At 42.1% G+C, this 16,546-nt stretch overlaps 1 pseudogene across 1 annotated transcript; it reads right to left on the bottom strand.

Moving 5' to 3' along the window:
- Positions 1-3,702: 3,702 nt before the first annotated feature.
- On the bottom strand, positions 3,703-5,217 carry LOC147641946 (peroxisomal targeting signal type 2 receptor pseudogene; annotated as a pseudogene). Its single transcript, XR_015269371.1, has one exon. The product of XR_015269371.1 is annotated as a peroxisomal targeting signal type 2 receptor pseudogene (transcript).
- Between the last annotated feature and the right edge of the window lie 11,329 nt (positions 5,218-16,546).

The following is a 16,546-nucleotide window of genomic DNA, read 5'->3' as shown; positions in this document are numbered from 1 at the left end:
TTTGACAAAGATAAAGTCACACAAGAGAGATAAAACCCTAAAAATCTGCTTCATTCTTTCCTCTCTTCTCCCCTCACATTACATTGCTTCCCTGTTTCATAATCTCCTCTTGTTGCGCAACACTCACGCGATATGCGGGTCTATTAGGTAGTGAACTACCCAGCACTATATCAATGCGATGATCCAGTCTTCCAGGAGGTAGCTCTCCTAGCCATGCATCAAGAAAACCATCTTTAAATTCAACAAGAAAATTCATCCTCTTAAGTAAGAGTATCCACATGCATATCACATTCAACATGATATACCTAGATGAATCCAGGAACATGTCACCAGCCTGGACATTTCCCAGTATGAAAGGGGTATGGTGGACTCCAGGATGTCTAAATATTTGGAAAGTACCAGCTTTGGGAATGGGGGATTATCCTAGAATACAAAGGACCACACTCCTAAAATTTAGGAGAGTTGCTATTTTTGGTCTGACTCCGATGAAAATTCTGTTCGCGTCATTACATCTCGAATTGGGCAGATACCAAGAGTTGGCAAAGTGCCTTTGACAGAATGTCTACCAATTGGGATATTTTTAGAGATAAAGTTTATGGAAGGACCCATCTCTTAGATTGGGACATGTGGCAAGAAAGTGAACCAAAGTGAGACAAGTGGCCTGACACTTGTTAGAAAGTGGATCAAAGTGAGACAAGTGGCCTCACACTTGTCACTTCAGCTATTGTGTGGCTCTCCACTTGTCATTGTAGCCTTCTCTTGCCATTTTAGCTCATGGGATGTCCAAATCTATAAATTGGAGTCCTCTCTCTTCATTAATGAAGGCTCTCTTGCTGCACACTAGCCTCTACCACCGTTACAGGCTGCCCTAATGATGGCCACTCTCTTTATCTCTCTCTTGAAGGCTGCCCATGAAGAATACCAACTATTGGGGACTGTTTTGGAGGCTTCCATCGCGAAGAAATACTGAAAGCAAGGGTATTTAATCATTTATTATGATTTCTAGCCATTGTACTTGTTGTACCAGTCCTTGTACCTACTGTACTGGCTGTATCAATCCTTGTACTTGTTGTACCTACTGTACCAACCAGTACCAATTGTACCAACCATTGTACTTGTTGTACCAATCATTATACTTGTTGTACCAGTCATTGTACCTACTGTACTAGCCACTGTACCTACTGTACCAACCACTGTACCTACTGTACCAACCACTGTACCTGCTGTACCGACTGAATGGAGAGTTGTACTTGCTGTACCAACTCTATTGCATGAAGACCCGTGGTTTTTGGGGAAGAATCAGTACCCACACGGAGATATATGGATAATATTGTTGGTTCAGCATTTCTACAGCCTATGTTCCGGCTCGGTTGCCTCGTGTTGGGCTATGTTATAGCATTTGTATATGGATAATCCGGCATCTCCCGTGGAGAGAGTAAGGCTCTCAAAGCTTGTACATGATATTATTCTCCTTGGGTAATAAAATACTCCAAGGGGAGGGGGGATCGGCCCATTCCGGCCTCTATGCGGTGTCACACGTGCAAGCTCCACTTTCAGCATTTGTGGATGTTTTGTCCAGCTCTTATGTTTCATGCAAAGTGATGATGGATATATGTTAAGGCTGTGGCCATGTTTAAATGTTTTAATATGCATTGATGGTATCAACAAGTGTGTCAAAGGCCCTAGTCCCCCGGGCACCCGCCGTGAGTTATAGAACAGGCCCAAATTCACCTTTTAGAAATGTGCATGTTATATACTCATGGTATAGTCAACCCACAAGACTATATAACTATCAACTCCATTATGCATAGTATGGACTAGATACTACGACATCGCCACTAACGTCATCAGTGCCCAATAGTGGGTGTAGAACTTTGTATCAAGATATACTCTCACACACGCACTCCACACACACACACACACACACACACACACATAAAAGAATATATTCACACAAAGCCCTTCGTACTGAGTTTCTGTCAAACCTCTGGAGATGCCGGGCAGACTCAACCATAATGAAGCCTAGCACTAAGGGAAGTAGCAAATAAAAAGAGTTAGTCCGGCAAATAAGTAGTTGATAGAACAAATGTACCGCTAAAGATAGAAAGAATAAGCACAATATCAACTGGCCGCAACTCGGACAAAAACTTCACAATGTGAAATCTGCATGTCTGCTAATACGACTGAATTATATACCTAGATGAATCCAGGAACATGTCCAAATTCACCTTTTAGAAACGTGCATGTTATATACTCATGGTAGTCATCACACAAGACCATATAACTATCAACTCCATTATGCATAGTATGGACTAGATACTACGACATCCCCACTAACATCATCAGTGCCCAATAGTGGATGTAGAACTCTGTATCAAGATATGCTCTCACACGCACTCCACACACACACACACACACATACACACACGGACACACACATAAGAGCATATATTCACACAAAGCCCTTCGTACCGAGTTTCTGTCAAACCTCCGGAGATGCAGGGCAGACTCAACCATAATGAAGCCTAGCACTAAGGGAAGTAGCAAATAGAAAGAGTTAGTACAGCAAATAAGTAGTTGATAGGACAAATGCACCACTAAAGATAGAAAGAATAAGCACAATATCAACTAGCCGCAACATTATCACAAACAAAAAACAAGTATGCGGAAAAACTCTTTTTCATTGCTTTATTAATCTGTATGAGATACAATGGAAAAAGAATTTCCCTCCTTGCCGGCATCAATAACATGCATGCGGCCCCTATGCATAAAAGTGATTCTATTTGTCTTGTAATCCTTGTCGGGATCAAGAAAATGGTGCCACGGCTTGCCTAGCAATACATTAAAACCATTGAGAGGGGCAACCAAAAAAATTTCATGATCTAAATAGCCTTAAATGTGCACACGCAGCTTGCCTATAGCAGGTGTAGCTTGCACCTCTTTGCCCACGGCTTCAGCTTCAATTTGGGGTCCCAAGTCCCCTACGAGGCATTGCGGGATGCACGTGACACAAATGTCTAACTCTATGAAGAATTAATGCAAAGTGCCCAATGTTATTCCTTGCAAAAGAAATTCATGACAAGCCTAGCTTTGTTCTTCATGCAACTAATATGTATTACATAATTTCATGACTTGCAACAACCCATAAACAAAACCAACAGAACTCTAAAATTTGCTTAAGGCAATTGGCTTGGATATTCTCCATCTAGGAAAGCTTATACTCTTACTATCCTTGCGAACTCGTAAAAAGTGCTTGTTGGCCTCTTTTGTCCCATAATCTCAGCACAAAATGCTGAACAAATAACATTGCTTAGCTTTAGAGCACCTATATTTACAATCATATGTGCGTGTGTGTGTGTGTGTGTGTGTGTGTGTGTGTGTGTGTGTGTGTGTAATCTTCATAAGATTTGAATATATCCAACCTTACCTTTATAAGTTTTAGTACACCTATATTTATAGCCATTATGCATGATCCAAGGGTACTATGAATACACAATGCTCTTCTTACGATTTCTAACGTCATGCCAAACTCATGTATAACTATAACAAATCAGTTTGCTGAACTTGGTGGTGTAAGGTTCAGCAAGAAAGTACCAAGCTCATGATAAGACAGTCCTTTGATGCATCTATCTTCAATAGAAAAAAAAAATAAGCCACAAAAAAGGGAGTCCCCTACCACAAAACTATTGATGCAAGTGCACATTAAGAAATGTTCCCAAAAAGGTTAAACATTAGATGCACTTCAGATAATCGTGCCTGGACACACTGCCCTTACAATATAAGGGTGGAGGCTGCCTTCGGGTTGAGGGCAGGCATAGCCACATCTGATGACATGGTAGGCCCCCCATTTGATGAAGTTAGGCATGACCACAAGACAACACATTATCATACATATATATACATGTGTTTCGAGGACGTTTTTAGGCAAAGGGCTACCTAACCACCACCATAATAAACAAACTTACACCATGCAAACACTAGACACAAATGTGGGCATGTTATCACAATTTGTTGATACTATACACCTTGTGGATTTCATACACACAGTGGTAAAGCTCCTTAGAGAACTAAGACCTGGACTTTCATATACTTGTTTGGACCTATCTTTCTTATTGTTGACAAGGGTTGATGAGAACAATCAAGAGCAATCCCAATTCACATTTGTGAAAGGCCCATTGAAATAAGAGTCTTTGAAAAAAAGTAATAGTGAAACTTTCTATGCCCTAGGGTCCATGCCATGTTGCCATACATATACAGATTCATCCCAAGCAGTACTGGCAAGAAGACCTTCAACAAGAAGACTCATATCAAGACCTACGACAAACTCCGTATGATGGTCATACCTAGCAAGTAATGCATCTTCAGGAGCTCGGTAATCCCACATGCACATGGTCATGTCATAAGAGCAGGAAGCAATCAGATTCTCATGGTGAGGCGAGAACTTGACTCGTCGAACTGCATAGGTGTGTCCTTGCAGCACAGTGACAGGCTGCCTATGGTTCCGCACATCCCATACCCGAATGGACTTATCAACAGACCCAGTGACTAGCAAGGAGTCATTGTACTTGTTCCAGTCACATCCAAGGATCTCATATTCATGGGCGGGGATGACAAGGATGGAGTTAGGCTCTCTCACATCCCAGCAACGGACGGTACAGTCACCAGAGGCGGAGGCACAGATGTCAGCATGGCGGGGGTTCCAAGTGGCGGTGTAGACACAGTATGAGTGCTCACGGAAGGTACGGAGGGACTGGGGTCGATCGATGGTCCAGAGTTTAATGCTATCATCCCAGGAAGCACTAAGAAAGCAATCTTTGCGAGTGGGGTTCCAGTCGACAGAGTATACCTCATGGGAGTGCTCTTCCAGGCTACGGATGGGGTTGGCCATGGGCGGGCAGGCGACGTCCCAGATCTTGATGCTGCCATCGCCGCTGGCGGACACGAGCACGTTCTCATTGCTTTCGGACCAGGTGCAGTCGTAGAGGCCGTCCGCTGTGTTGAAGGAGCAGATCTCTACAATGCCGTGGGGGCTGAGCTCCAGCACATGCTGCCTCCCGTTGCCGATGATGCCGAAATTCTGCGCTGTGGATACCGCCAGCCTCGTCTCCATGAAAGGGCTGAACTTTACCGAGTAGCCATTGAACGCAGTCTTGAATGTAGGCATGATGATGCTATGCTGTCTGTGCCTCCACACACACAAATAAGAATATCTACACTTTGCTCCCCTTTTACTCTATATATGGCACACGACTGACTTTACACGCTAGTGACCAAGCCAATAGGTCCTTAGGATGATCACACACTAGCACCTATACTCGGCCAAAGAGGGGCTTTACACACTCCTTTCAACAAACGTCCATTCGTTGATAAGCCATCGACCAACCGTCCACTTCACACGTCTTGGCAATCTAACTCACAACTTGCTTTTCATAGAATGCATCCAAATATGTGCCCTTCATCGCCCAACTGTCCACCTCACACGTCTTGGCAATCTGTCTCACAACTTGCTTTTCATAGAATGCATCCAAATATCTGCCCTCCATCAACCAACCGTTGTTAAGCGTTGGTAGAGCACCACAATGCCTCTATCTAGCTTCACCTCGTACCATATCCATATAACCAATATCCATAATGCTGGAGAATAAAGCACTACTGACACATTTTTTAAGAAAACCTTGGACACCCATCAATAAGCTCCACCACTAATTGCACTAAACACTCTTGTAGCAAAAAAAGAAAAAACAACTTTGTTTTATTGCAACGGTTTACAATATTACTCGAAGACACAAGTTGGTTTTTTCTCAGTGGAAATCCATGTCTTCATCTGGAACTATTTCAACATCAATTACAACATCTAGCATATTTGGGCAGAGAGAAACTTGACTTAACCAGTCTGGAAGCTGCAAGATAAGAAACCATTCAACCTCCGTATGCAACGAAGCTTCTACCACAAGTGGGAAGCCGATAGTATCAACATCGACTACCCATGGCTCAAGGACAAGTGACAAATACATGATCAATTGGATCAATGGCGGTAGCCTAACGACTCGCAATTACATCCAACAACCAGTCGATCAAATAAGAGACCAATCCACTAATAAAACTTGACTCAGCAACAACCCATCATCAAAGAACTATATCCTAAAATTGGCAAACCTTTTATATGCATAGTCAGCTTCAACGCGGACTGACTAAGCCTCAAGGATAACAATATCAAGAATATTGAAATAGGCCACCTTGTGCTCTTCAGACAGCTAACCAGCCAATCAACAAGATATCAATCACGTAAAAAGACCCAACTACAGTCCTCCAGCTCTCCCTTGCCTCAGCACAAACGAATTCAGCACCAGGACAATAATTCAAAAAAATAGGAAAAAACGGCCTCCTTGTGCTCTCTCAAACTTGGCTTCAACATAGCTATGGTTTGACTCTCAAGATAAAAAAATTTAAAACTACCAACCCCTTGTGCATTCAACCTTAAGCCCATAGATTCTATAATCAAAGCCTAATAGCTTCTTTTTATGCATGAATCGATTTCTCTCTCTCTCTCTCTCTCTCTCTCTCTCTCTCTCTCTCTCTCTCTCTCTCTCTCTCTCAGCACCCGCCCATCTCAGGCATCCATCATTCTCTCACGGCTAACCAATAGATAACACAAAAGAAACAAAACCGTCTTTGCATCAAGTCATCTCTCCATCAACTCACCATAACATCTAGGCATGATTCCATTGGTTCTTTTATAGCTTACTCGAATGATGTCCTCCTTTGCTTCCTCTAGTTCCTTTTCCAATGGGATACCCATGCAATGCTCATGCTACTCTTTTTCTTCTTGTGTTGCAATAATTTTCTCCATCGTTTTTTCTACATTAATCTCCTCCTCTCTTCTGTGTAACTTTCAACTTCCACCTTCCCTTTCCTCGGTAGTTGCATCACCACTCCTTTTGCTTTTAGTCGATTGCAGCCAATTTCTCTTCCTTCTCTACCATCCGCTTTTCTTTAGCGCGCACAACCGGTTCTTTTCCCTTTCGCTTGTTGATGCGCTTGGTGCCGGTTTCATCTATGCTTTACTCCTTTAATATTTCTATGGTCTTCTCCACTAGATAATGCGCCATTTCAACAATCCTTAAATCCTTGGTTTTAAGTCAAAAACTTTTTGGAAAATATGCCCATTCGTGCCTCTTCAATGTATGTGAAAGGAGATTGGCCACCATTTGATACATTGTCCATCTCATAAAATTTCAAAGCCACATGAGTCATTTGTACCCTCATTCCTCTAAATAATGCAGTCACATAATGCTATATTTACAAAAGTGATGAACACACAAGCAGAAATGCATCCTAACAACACCCCCTAGTTGTTTTATTCAAAAAAACTTGTGTTTTCTTTATTCAATGATTTTCTACATTCAATCCTAGCATAACTTTATGCATTGATAGGGTTCGTAAAATCTACTTAGCATATTTTGCCCACCCCTTGGCCTATGGACATTCATATCCTGCAGTCCTCAAATAGCTGTCGTATAGAAATATCTTCTTCTTGGTTATATGAACATGTTTCACCCTTATCTTTGTTTGGTTGACTGGAAGTAATCATCATCAACCTTGCTATATACTTTTTTAATCGGTATCCATGGACTCTTCTCTGGTGCAATGTGCCATCCAAATCCTCTAACTGATATGAACCATTAGGGAATCTTTGTTGCACTTTGAAATGACCTTCCCACTTTGTTTGAAACTTTGTGTGAAACGTATTGTCCATCTTACTGTTATATCGGAGTACCAGGTCACCTTTTTCAATGCCTTTGTCCTTGATCTTCTTGTTAACTCTCCGTTGATTTTGTTCTTGAGTCCCTTGATAGTGTTCTACAGCATGCATCATGTCCAACTCCACTATTTGTAGTGCAAGAACCTTGTTCTTGAAAAAATGTTGTGGTTCTTCACTTTCTTTTACCAAGAATTTTAAGGCCAGCATTTCCACCTCAATAGGTAATAAAGCTTCGACACCATAAAGAATATGAAAAGGAAAGAACTGAGTGCCTGAAAAGATGCAGGGGAGAAGAGAGCTTGAGCTCTTGTAAGCACACACACACTCACACAACCCTAAAAGAGAACACACAAGGTGAGAGGCTGAAAATCTTCTTCTTCTTCACACAACACTCAACACACCATGTACAAAGATAAGAGTATACACAATATGAAAAGGTACTCAACCAAATACATACTAGGGTTCTCTATAGTGTGAACCCAACTAAATGAGCTGGCGCTATAACTATGCCAATCTCTAGAATGGCTGTCACACAGCCTGTCATCCCATTGGCCGCATATCACCCATGATCTCGCCAACCATGCCAGTGGTGTAAGTGTGGGGCCTATCCCCGAGGCGGGTCATTAGTGTCCACTGCCTCATTAGATGAGCTCGAAATCTCAACACTCCCCCTCGAGCTCAACTCCATCTCATGTACACCAAGCGAAGCCCTGAATCTGCGGAGCTTCTGTGTACCCAATGCTTTGGTGAAGATGTCAGCGACTTGATCCTGTGTGCTGACATAAACAAGGTCAACATCTCCTGACAAAATGGTAGTGGACCTCTATATGCTTCGTGCGAGCATAAAAAACTGGGTTCATGGCCAACTGCTAATGTTGTCACAAAAAATGACAACTTGTCTATCCACTGATAGACCCAAATCTGCAAGTAGCTTTCTCAGCTAAGCTACCTCACATGCTGCCATAGCAGCACCTCTGTACTCGGCCTCTGTAGTACTAGATAGAGCAACCGTAGGCTGTTTCTTGCTACTCCAAGTTACAGCAGCACTCCCCAAAGAAAACATGAAGCCACTAGTAGATCTTCTATCTGAGATACTACCAGCCCAATCAGCATCTGTGTACCCATGTACACGTATCTCTATCCCAGTTTCATAAAATAGTCCACAATGCAAAGTAGACCTCACATACCTCAGTATGCGTCTCAATGCATCCAAATGTGGCTTCCGAGGAACCTGCATAAACTGACTCACCAACCCAACAGCATAGCTCAAATCTGGCCTGGTGATCATCATGTAGATCAAGCTTCCTACTATACATAGTAGGATCCTCCAAAATCTCTCATGAATCTGCACTCAACTTGCCATTCTGATCCAATGGCACTGAGATAGGCTTACAGCCTGTCATACCATACTTGGACAACATGTCCAAGCTATACTGGCTCTGCAGTAATCCAATACCATGTGGTAACCTAATCACCTCAATGCCCAAGAAATATATGAGCTCCCCCAAATCCTTCATCTCAAACTTCTGTCTAAGCAAGATCTTTACATCAAAGATCTCTGCATCATGGTCCACCGTAATGATTAGGTCATCTACATAGATGACAACAAGCACAACCCCTCTATCATTGTGTCTCACATACAGCGAGAAATCTGCATTGGCTACATGAAAGCCAATAGTGACAAGATATTCAGAAATCTTGTCATACCATGCTCTTGGTGCTTGTTTTAAGCCATACAAGGCTTTCTTCAACCTGCAAACATGCTCGGGGTGACTCACATCCTCATAACCAGGTGGCTGCAACATATACACCTCTTCCTGCAAATCCCCATACAAGAATGCATTCTTTACATCCATCTGATGTAAAGACCATTGCTTTGACGCAGCCGCTGCTATCACAACTCTCACTGTTGCCATCTTGGCAATTGGGCTGAAAGTTTCCTCATAATCAATGCCATATGTCTGCGCATATCCTTTGGCTACCAATCTAGCCTTGTACCTGCTTATGCTTCCATCACTATTATGTTTTACTTTGTACACCCACTTGCATCCACCAATGGCTTTCTTGCCTTCAGGCAATTGCACTAAATCCCAAGTCTCATTTCCATATAGTGCATCCATCTCCTCATCCATAGCTTTCTCCCAACACACATTTCCAATAGCCTCATCAATGCATGTGGGCTCTACAACCTGTATAACTTTTGCCATGTATGTATAGTGATGTGCCACATAACCATCATAGGTAAACCTTTGCACAGGATTCTTCACTCTCCCAGATCTTCGCAACTTTGCATTCATGGCTTCCATAGCCTTCTTTACACCAGGTGTTCTCATAGCTGGTATCCCAAGATCCTCATCAAGGCTCATCTCTGAGCCACTAGACTCTCCATCAACATGATAATGCCCTTCAGAAATGTCAGGCATACCAAGGGGCTCAACCACTTTCTCTTTGCCTTTATGTGATGTACTAATCACATTTGCAGGACTGGTATTATGATGCAGCCTGCCACTCCATGGTTTATCAACTAAACCACTAGATGAGGACTCTCCTGGCCCACTTAAAGACTGTGATTGCTGACTTGCATTCTGTGCAACCACATTTCCACTCACTTCAGCCCCAATAGCTTCTTTTTCAATAGCATACCAGTTGATCATCTCATCAAAAACAACATCCCTATTTACCCTCAACTCACGTGTAGCAGGGTTATAACACCTGTATTCCTTTTGCTCAAGGGAATACCTAATAAACACACATTTTTCAGCTTTTGGATCCAGCTTAGTTCTCAGCTCATCTGGCACATGCACATATGTAATGCATCTAAAGACTTTCAGATGAGACAAATCAGGTTTTCTGCTAGTAAACCTCTCCTCTGGAGTTACATCATGTATGGCTGTAGTTGGAGTCCTATTCATGATGTAAACTACTGTAGAAACAACCTCAGCCCATTAGCTATGCGGCATATTCTTCTCTCCCATCAATGCTCGCGCAATCTCAGCAATGTGCCTGTTTTTTCGCTCAGCAACTCCATTTTGCTGCGGAGTGTATCTGCATATAAATTATCTCTGAATACCATTCTTCTTAAAAAAATTAAAGAACTCATTGGAGAAGTACTCTCCCCCTCCATTTGACCTTAGGCACTTTACATGTTTCCCTGTTTGTTTTTCAACCATAACTCTGAAATTCTGAAAATGAGTGAACACCTCACCCTTCTCCTTCATGAAGTATACCCACACTTTCCTTGTGTGGTCATCAATAAATGTCACATGATACCTGCAGCCTCCCCCATAGACATGGTCTTCATAGGACCCCATACATATGAATGCACAACATCTAGTGCATTTCTGCTCACATTTCTGTCACGTGGAAATACATGCTTTGTTTGCTTTCCAAATTGTCATGCTTCACATATTTTCTGCATACCTTCAACTTTAAACTTTGGCAGCCCTGTCATAATTCCTTTAGTCTGCATAGACTTCATTCTCTGCACATTCACATGTCCAATTCTTTTATGCCAAATGTCTGTGTCTCTGTAACAATTCATGAACCATTTGCAAACATCACAACACTTCAGGCATGTTTACATTCAATGTAAACATTCTGCCCACTCTGTTGCCTTTTGCAACCAACCTGCACTTGTCTTTAAATTCTTCAACATAACAACCATCAGGGTTAAACCGAACCTGCAAACCTTGCTCAATCATCTGGCCAACTAAAACCGGGTTCTTTGTTATGTTCAGAACATGAAGTACATCTGCAAGGTACTTCACTTTGCCATCCTGCATAGACAATGGCACATCTCCAACATGGGAAATTGGATGAGCAATGTCATCCCCTGTTTCCACAAAACCTGGTCTTTCAAGGTTTTTCATCTCCTTGAACCACTCCCCATGACTTGTCATGTGGTTCGAAGCACCTGAATCAACGTACCATACATCATCTTTATGTGCTGCTTCAACATTTTCAGACATGGCATTAACGACATGCTGCATAACAAACAACCTTTCATTATCCTTATTGTTTCTGCTTGAGGATGCATAGTTGTTTTGCTGCAATTTTCCATTTTGCATGTCAGCCTGTTTCTTATCACAATCTGCCTGCACATGTCTAGGCTTACCACAATAAAAGCATCCACGTGTATCATTATACTGCCTTTGCCAATTTCCACGACCTCTTTGACTCCCCTTGCCTCTGAATTGGCCTCTTCCACCTGCGTGTTGTTGTTGTTGTTGTTTCTGGGACTATTGTTGTTGGCTGCTGTCTGCTGGCCATAATTCTGATTACCTGTTCGGCCACCTCCTTGGCCGCGTCCATGACTCCTCTACCTCGTCCTCTTCCTGAACTTGTGTAGAAGGCTTGTTACTCTGAATTGTTTTTGTTTTGTGAAGACTGTTGGTCTTCACCCAAGCTCTTCTCTTCTATAGTCAACATAGACACCAAATTTGTGAAATTGGGAATGTTTTTCCGAGTCTGAATAGACGTCTTGAACGCCTTGTATTGTGGCCCGAGACCATGTAGACAGACTTCCACCTTATCATCATCATCTACTGAAATGCCAATAGATGCAAGGGATTCCATAATACCCTTGATCTTCAATGCATAGTCATTCACAGACATACTCTTTTTCTTCACAGTACGAAGTTCATTTTTCAATTGTATCTTTCGTGCCTTGGTATTCGTTTCATAGAGTTTTACTAAGGTGTCTCACGCCTCCTTGGGGGACTTGGTATCCTGTATGTGCCCAATCATGGTGTCCTGTATACTGATAGAGAGCCAATACATAACTTTTCTGGCTCCTTGGTTCCAGTCCTTGAACTCTTTCACATCTTTCACATCTGCATCCGGTACTTCACTTTGCCATCCTGCATAGACAATGGCACATCTCCAACATGGGCAATTGGATGAGCAATGTCATCCCCTGTTTCCACAAAACCTGGTCTTTCAAGATTTTTCATCTCCTTGAACCACTCCCCATGACTTGTCATGTGGTTCGAAGCACCTGAATCAACGTACCATACATCATCTTTATGTGCTGCTTCAACATTTTCAGACATGGCATTAACGACATGCTGCATAACAAACAACCTTTCATTATCCTTATTGTTTCTGCTTGAGGATGCATAGTTGTTTTGCTGCAATTTTCCATTTTGCATGTCAGCCTGTTTCTTATCACAATCTGCCTGCACATGTCTAGGCTTACCACAATAAAAGCATCCACGTGTATCATTATACTGCCTTTGCCAATTTCCACGACCTCTTTGACTCCCCCTGCCTCTGAATTGGCCTCTTCCACCTGCGTGTTGTTGTTGTTGTTGTTTCTGGGACTATTGTTGTTGGCTGCTGTCTGCTGGCCATAATTCTGATTACCTGTTCGGCCACCTCCTTGGCCGCGTCCACGGCTCCTCTACCTCATCCTCTTCCTGAACTTGTGTAGAAGGCCTGTTACTCTGAACCGTTTTTGTTTTATGAAGACTGTTGGTCTTCACCCAAGCTCTTCTCTTCTATAGTCAACATAGACACCAAATTTGTTAAATTGGGAATGTTTTCCCGAGTCTGAATAGACGTTTTGAACGCCTTGTATTGTGGCCCAAGACCACGTAGACAGACTTCCACCTTATCATCATCATCTACTGAAATGCCAATAGATGCAAGGGATTCCACAATACCCTTGATCTTCAATGCATAGTCATTCACATACATACTCTTTTTCTTCACAGTATGAAGTTCATTCTTCAATTGTATCTTTCGTGCCTTGGTATTCGTTTCATAGAGTTTTACCAAGGTGTCCCACGCCTCCTTGGGGAACTTGGCATCCTGTATGTGCCCAATCATGGTGTCCTGTATACTGATAGAGAGCCAATACATAACTTTTCTGGCTCCTTGGTTCCAGTCCTTGAACTCTTTCACATCTGCAGTAGTCGGATTGATCTCCGGTATCTCCGGTGCCTCTTCATGCTCACCTTTTATATAGTCCCAGTAACCCTTTCCCATCAGGAAATTTGTCAACCTGAACCTACAAGCATGGAAATTGTTCTGGTTTATGCCATCATTTGACATCTTGCGAGACACACAAATTTACCAGAAACAGCACTCTGGTTTGTCTTGCACAAACTGCTGTATTTTCTGTAGCGGTACCATACTACACTCAAATGTCACAACACCAGTGACCTCAATTGCATACATACACCCAATTGCATACATACACCCATTTGAGGTCACAACCAGTGACCTCAATTGCATACATACACCCATTTGAGGTCACAACCAGTGACCTCAATTGCATACATACACCCAATGGCAAGTGTTGACCTCCTTGCACACAATGTCTGCACAACCAATCTGTCTTCCTACAGTTCTTAAAACATAGTTCTGCATAGAATCGATGACTTACCTGCAGTGCTCGAAATTGCCTGCTTTTCAAAAACGGAGGTCGTAACACGCCCGAAATGCGTTTTTGGCCTGAAAAATGTAGTCCAATAGGACAGTATAGTTGCCCTATAGCTTTACTCCCACGAAGAAAGCTCCTCAATCAGAGATCGTTTGCCGGTGCCTCCCGTAGAGCTCCCGCGACAAGGGTGTAGTCGCCAACACAAATAGGGAAGAGTAGATGAAGCTCTTATCCTTGTACCGCTTCCTGTGCAGCGCTCAGCCCTTAGCATGAACCAGGCTCTGATACACCAGGAAAAGATGCAGGGGAGAAGAGAGCTTGAGCTCTTGCAAGCACACACACACTCACACAACCCTAAAAGAGAACACACGGTGAGAGGTTGAAAATCTTCTTCTTCTTCACACAACACTCAACACACCATATACAAAGATAAGAGTACACACAATATGAAAAGGTACTCAACCAAATACATACTAGGGTTCTCTATAGTGTGAACCCAACTAAATGAGCTGGCGTTATAACTATGCCAGTCTCTAGAATGGCTGTCACACGGCCTGTCATCCCACTGGCCGCATATCACCCATGATCTCACCAACCATGCGAGTGGTGTGTGGGGCCTATCCCCGAGGCGGGTCATTAGTGTCCACCGCCTCACTAGATGAGCTCGAAATCTCAACAGTGCCCTCTTTGACTGTAATCATATAAGCCCAAAGTGCACAAGGAAGCTCTAAATCCCAAGTCCTTTCATGAGATTGTGTCATTTTACTTAACATGCATATCAGTCCCCCTTTAAATCTTTCATTCATCCCGTTACATTGGGGGTAATATGGTGTAGCATATCTATGTTGATTTTTTAGCTTCTCACATAGATGATCCATCAGTTCACTTCTAAATCCTGGTCCCCTATCAGAAAGCAGCTCTAGTGGTACCCAGTAAATTCCTTCATATACAAATTTATATACCTCTTTTACATTGACTGCTTTTGTAGCTTTAGCCTCTGCCCATCTTGAGAGATAATTAATGGCTGTGAGTATATAACATTTCCCACGTGCAATCACAGACAATGGCCCAATTGATTGATCCCCCATTTTTCAAAAATGTTAAAAGTAAGTATAACATTCCTGGGCTCAAACTTTAGTATTCTTCTTTCCCATTCTTTGGCATTGGAAACATGATTTACACCAATGATGTACATCCTTTTGGATTGAAGGCCATATAAAACCTTCCAATAATATCTTTTGTAATGTGATTTTGAAAGCAAAATGTCCTCCGCAGTCACCGTCATGATTCACTTTCAAGATCCGATAGATTTCTTCTCACCAAGGAATTCTTCTCTCAGCACTAAATATGGTCCTTTCATGAATAAAACATCATTAATCAAACAAAATTTTTGACATCTCTTAGCAAAGTGATACCTCTTTGATTTTGGCACATCTTGAGGCACTTTTCCTGTCATGAGATATGCTTCTTCTTTGTAAAGGTACTCCTTCCTTGATACAATGGTCCATCCACCCTGGCTGCATAAAGTGTAGACATAATTGAACTTTGCGCACCTTCATGGGCTCCATGATTTTGTTCCATGTTAATGTGATGAATGCTCCAAGCTTCAAAATTGTCCTACCCAAGCTTTGAGATGAGTATGCTTGGTTCTCCATACTCCCAGTACCTGTTTGACTACCAACAAAGAATCTCCTTTAATTGCAATCCTTTTAATTCCAAAATTAAGACATACCTTTAAACTTTGACATAGATCTGCATATTCCACCTCATTATTGCTTTTGGCCTCCAATTGAAGTCCTGTTTTTTATATTTCTTTTCCTTGTGAGTCCAAAATCACCATTCCACTAGTAGCTTGACAAACTTTTTTTGAAAGAGCCATCAAAAAAGAGTACATGAGCATTGACAAGTTGCTGATCTTCCATCTTTTTACTTTGTTTCTATACTTCTTTTACTAGAATTGGCCCCTCTGTATATGTGAGTAAATTGGCTAACGAAGATCAAGTGGACTCCTCGATCAAAAATGTGAATTCAAATTCTTGCAATTCAAATATCCATTTGAGCATACTTCTTGACAAATTGGTATTGTTGACAAGTTGTGGTAAAAGAGTACAACTAGTCCACACTACAAAGGGTTTGGGTAACAAGTATGATCTGAATCTTCTGCAAGCATAAACTAGGCTTGATATCACCAGTTTTAATTAAATAAATTTCCTCTCCATCTCAGTCTTCACCCTACTTGCATAATACACCAGCCTCATGTACCTGGATTCATTCCCTTGTTGTAACAAAATGGCTCCTATTGCATGTGGTCCAATAGAAGGATTCACATAAAACAGCTTATCAAACTCAAGCTTATATTTGAAATTTCTCCCAATACTTCTTGAACCTTACCAAAAACT

This window comes from Cibotium barometz, chromosome 1, assembly GCF_041138505.1.
Source record: "Cibotium barometz isolate CiBa-2024 chromosome 1, ASM4113850v1, whole genome shotgun sequence".
Taxonomy (NCBI): domain Eukaryota; kingdom Viridiplantae; phylum Streptophyta; class Polypodiopsida; order Cyatheales; family Cibotiaceae; genus Cibotium; species Cibotium barometz.
This window is presented reverse-complemented; position numbering and strand designations above follow the sequence as displayed.